Source organism: Tenrec ecaudatus, chromosome 17, assembly GCF_050624435.1.
Source record: "Tenrec ecaudatus isolate mTenEca1 chromosome 17, mTenEca1.hap1, whole genome shotgun sequence".
In the NCBI taxonomy this organism is placed as follows: Eukaryota; Metazoa; Chordata; class Mammalia; order Afrosoricida; family Tenrecidae; genus Tenrec; species Tenrec ecaudatus.
This window is the reverse complement of record NC_134546.1, coordinates 86,951,460-86,956,855: the sequence shown is the minus strand read 5'-3', so window position 1 is coordinate 86,956,855 and position 5,396 is coordinate 86,951,460.

Here is a 5,396-nt window from a genome sequence, read left to right as displayed (position 1 = left end):
CTGACTTGGAAGTAAGCAGCTGCATGCCTGCCCCAGAGCACCGACAGGCTCCTTGGGCATTCAGTAAACAGTATTTATATGAATTCTCATACAGCCTTGGGTCTGCCAATCCAACCAAGAGCTCAGTGACATTTCTGAGTAGATGAAATCATGGATGAAATAGATTGGTTTACTCTCTAGACATCAGTATCACAGTGTTTTGTGGGTGAAGCATCTGATAAATGGATTCTCACCTGAGAATTTCTCCCACACTTTTCAGACTTTGATCACCCACATCACTAATTACTCTGGATTCAGGTCAGGCAGATTCTCATCTGTAAACAACTTTTAAACAAGTTCATTTTAAACAAGTTCACAGACAACATTGACCATGAACGACTAGCTGATGTATTTGCCGTCTTGGGCCTGCCTCCTCGTGGCCGTGGAGAGCTGACTGAGGTTGGGACCTGCTTCTACCTTGGCTGCAAAGGGCTCTTCTTGTCAAAATGCACACCACGGGCGATCCTCTAACAGGGAGGGTTAGGGTTTACTGAAGGCAAAGACAATTTCCACCTCCCCAAAGTGTGTAGGTCAGGGGGTGGTGTGGCCATTTTGGAAAGCATTTTCTTCTTGAGCGTGCAAAATGCTCTTGAAAAAGTGCTTTGTGTCTAGAAACTGTGTGTCTATAGTCAATAGGCTGCATTTGAAGCAACAATTCTGGTTTGATCTTCTGAGCTCCTTTAACACATCAGGTGTTTTTTTAATGCCCAGAGGGACATGCAATCTCCTCTCCAAGATAAGCAAGTGGAAGGCCAGCTGGAGAGTTAATCAGCAGACATCTAGAGGATTGTGGCAAGTACCCGAGCCACTTCAGGTGCAGCACTGGGCAGCCCGAGGGAAGGAGAGGCTGCTCTTTGAGGGCAGGGAGGTGGCGGTCACCGCACAAACAACCATCTCTAGGGAGACCCTGTGCCTCTGAAACGCCGCCTGTGGTGTCGACAGTGGGTATATAGTTCCACGCACCCCCCCACACACACAACCCGTCCCACATGCGGATAAGCAGTCTCAAAACACGCAGTGGCTCGGCTGCTCTCCGCCCCTTCCATCTCGGAAGAGGAGAACCTCCCAGCACTGTGAGCCCAGCCAAACCGGCAGGCGCTCCCACCTGCGTTCCCCCACATTAAGAAACGTGCGAATAGCAAATTGTTTGCTGACTTCACGTCAGGTAGAGGCCTGCCTACTCAGTACAGACATGCGCCCCCTCTCATTTTGTATCATGGACCGGAGAGAGAAAACAGTAATTTCCAGTTCCTGTGCTAAAACTCGCCAAACGCTGCTTATCAAGGGGCAAGTAAAGAGAGCAACACCTACTCAACAGTGTCCCCGCTCTCTGGGTCCCCAAAGTGGTAATCATCTCTGCTGCTGGAAGCAGGATATCCCTGATCCCCATCTAAGGCAGAGAGAACCGGGGAAGCCCAGTTTCCAGCCAAGGCTTTGCTTGGTTGAACGGAGACTTAGAACTGGTAGGAAAATCGATGACAGGGTCTCATTCCAATGATCATGCCTTTCACTTCATTCTATGTAGGTTTCCTTGGTACTCTTTCAACAATTCAAAATACACTGCTCAAGACAAGCATTTATCCACCCCCCACAGCCCCCCCACCCCGGCTTTTAAAATGCAAAGCCACGACATTTTTTAGCAACCGCAAACACACTGGCCTAGCCAGGCAATTCACTGTACGGAATTACTCACAATATAAAAAGATACAAGCCCTCTATTAAAGGCTACCTGGACCCTTCTGGACATTCTACCACACATCTTTGAGCAGTTCAGGGATCTGACAGAGCCATGTTTAAAATCGTTTCTGATGGAAAGGAATTGTTTCCAGGATCTGAAGGTTGCTGCAACCACCTGACAGAGACACCGAGCGGCAGCAAGACTCTGACAGCAGGAAGCTGCAGGCTGGGTGTAACGCTGTCCTCGCCACAGGGACAGGCCGATCATCCCCAGCTCAGTACTGCACCTCCCCACACTGCAAAGCTGGTGAGAGGAAAGGAGAGCAAGAAGAGACTTGGGGAAGGAGGAGGACAGCCCGATCAGACCTGTCATCACTCTCACGACCGAGGGAGCGCCCAGGGCGCAGGAGTAAACAAAATGACCCTTGGAAAGGTCCATGATGATTTCGTGGGAAACTGAGTCACGTTCATGGGTATGTTTGAAGATCGAGTCCAAGAGTTTGGCAAGACTCTCTAGAACCGGAAATGCAGAAATGCTGCAACCAATTAGTTCAGACCTGCAAAGTGAGTGCTTAAAGGAAGATACATTTTAACATCTACAGATTGTATCATTCAATGACATGAATGTACTCCCATGAGCAAAATTTGTACATAATCTGGGTAAAAAGTATCTGATCATTTTCAGAATACATATGGCCCCTAGTTGTTACCACAACTTTGGTGAGTTGACCAAGAGCTCAAGTAGACACAGTGGCAGTAGTCTCAGGCAGGCGTTCTCTAGGGAAGGGCAGTTGGTACCAACACATCAGCACCTGCTTTCCAGATGAAACTACGAGTTTTCCCCCCTGGGCAGAGGTAACTGGAGCAAAGATTGCACGGAGGGCCTCTCTGTCTCCCTGACAACCCTGATGGGCGGATGAGTTATGCTGGGGAAGCAGCTCACCCAGAAGAAGCATTTACATTGAGGCCTACACCCCCCTTCTGTTACGAGCCAGGTAGCGTTATGACTGCCCGTACACACACACCAGAACCCTGAGACCAAGTGCATTCGATGGCTGGCTGAGTCCTTTCTCCTGTGAAGTGGGGTAATTTGCTTTTAGAGCTCTTCTTCTTAGCTGCTACTCGGGAAATGCCGTTTCCCACGCTCGGCGGCTCAGTTTTACAGGTTGTCCTCGAGTGCACCCGAGTGCGCCCGAGAGGTAAGAACACCTGCAGGGCCGCCCACGGAGAACAGTCAGAAGACGTGGCGTTAGTGGCCCGCTCCGCAGTAGACCTCAACAGGAAACTGGAGACTGGAGATGTTTGCAGGAAAATGGAATCCCCAAACTAGGTGCTGTGAACTCTTGCCCACAAGATATGTCAACACAGCTTTGAGGCCGATCACTTCCTTTCGGTCAAGTGGATACATGAAAGGCGTGCGGGGAGGAGCGATGAGAGAAGGAAAATGTGGCCGGAGCTTTCGGCGGTTCCGGAAGGTGAGCAAAGCTTGCACACAGATCCCAAGGTGAACCTGAAGGTGACACAACTGCAGGAAAAGAGGCGAGTGACACCACCCGAAACCAGCAAGAGCAACAAGACCCCCCACGACTCAGGGCCTGTGGGAAGGAGTCTCTCGCCAGCACTGAAATGCGACCATACTTTGACAGCGTGCCCCGGTGGCCAGGATGTGTGCTCAGTTTTCTTTCTGACGCGCTCGCTCCTCTTACTTGGCTGCAGCCACTTGACGCAGAGTCCCAGGAAACTTCCGAGGGTCGCATTCTCGGCAGAGAGGGCCGAGGAGCCAAAAGAAAAGGCGCGCACTCGGAAACCGTGAAACGGTACTTTAAACAAACACATCCAATTTTGTTAGACTTGTTGACAGGCACAGATGCCCAGAAAACAAGGGCTGAGTTGCTTTAGATTGCTGTTTGAATAACTAAAGATTAATTTAATTATCAATAGGAGATTGAATGACAAAAATTATTGAGTGGAGCAGCCAAACCAACAACCCTAATGGCATTCTTATGTAAATTCTTCTTTTCTTTTAGGCTCCCACATTCCTAATAAAACCTGTATTTTGAAAGTCCTTTTTTTTTTTTGCTTTTTAGTATTTTATTTTATTTTTTTTCCTTTTCTTTTTCTTTTTTAACAATTTACTGGGGCTCATACAATTCTTTTCACAGTTCATACATATACATACATCAATTGTATAAAGCACATCTGTACAGTCTTTGCCCTAATCATTTTTTCTCTTTTCTTCTTTTACATTTTATTAGGGACTCATACAACTCTTACCACAATCCATACATATACATACATCAATTGTATAAAGTACATCCATACATTCCCCGCCCCAATCATTCTCAAGGCATTTGCTCTCCACTTCAGCCCCTTGCATCAGGTCCTCTTTTTTTTTCCCCCCTCCCTCCCTCATATGCCCTTGGTAATTTATACATCGTTATTTTGTCATATCTTGCCCTATCCGGAGTCTCCCTTCCCCCCTTCTCTGCTGTCCCTCTCCCAGGGAAGAGGTCACATGTGGATCCTGGTAATCAGTTCCCCCTTTCCAACCCACTCACCCTCCACTCTCCCAGCATCGTCCCTCACACCCTTGGTCCTGAAGGTATCATCCACTCTGGATTCCCTGTACCTCCAACCCTCATATGCACCAGTGTACAGCCTCTCTCCTATCCAGCCCTGCACAGGGACTTTGATCGCATGGCTGAGACCACCTGACATGGGTGCTGGGATTCAATCAAAATATTTAGGCGCCACCTGATCGCTGCTGGGAGGCGCGCTGGCTGTGAGTGGCAGTGCGAGAGCGGAGGGCCTCCTGAAGCAGTGCCCTGCGGGCAGGGGACCTTCTAGGGGATGGTGGCTCCTCCCCGTTTGCCTTGCTTGTGGAGGAAAGGACCCCACATCCATGACTGTTGTGCAGGCCTAGTCCTGTGAACTTCCGTTCGCTCCAGGCGGACGCTCAGACAGTTCCACAGGAAGTACCGTATATACTCGTGTATAAGCTGAGTTTTTCAGCACAAAAAAATGTGCTGAAAAACTGGGGTTCAGCTTATACACGGGTCAGTGGTACCCCAGCGAGATGTAACATCTCGCTGGCCCCGTCCCCAGGTAACAGAACTAGCGCCCGTTATCTTGCGGGGTGATTGCCGTTCCCCACCCCCCCCCCAGGTCATTCAAACGCCCGCTGACACTGCAGATGTTTGTTTACTCACATCTAACCAATCAGAGCCGTCCTATGACGTGGATGGCTCCAATTCGCAGAAGCACCCGTAGTGGCAGCTGAACCGGTAAGGGTGTGTCTGTGGCTGCGCTCCGCTCCGTCTCTCCCCTCTGGTCTCTGTGTTAATTCACATCCTGCATCCCCTGCCCCCATGGACTCCCCCCACTCCTCCTGGCTAACACGTCAAGAGCAGAAGAGAGCAATAACAATATTGCAAGTAGGGAATTCTGTGTTGACGAAAGCAAGTGAGGGAGTGGCAGAAAATGAAGGCTGACTTGGAACAGATTCCAAAAGCTAAAAAAGCTCGTCATGGTTTAACGTCTTTTTTATGGGGCTCTAGAGAGTGAATTGCATAAATGGATTATGGAGTGTCGTCAAAATGGTTACTGCATAACACGCATGGGAATCCACATACGTCCTCTACAAATGGCTAAGGATGACAACTATAAAGCATCAGACATTG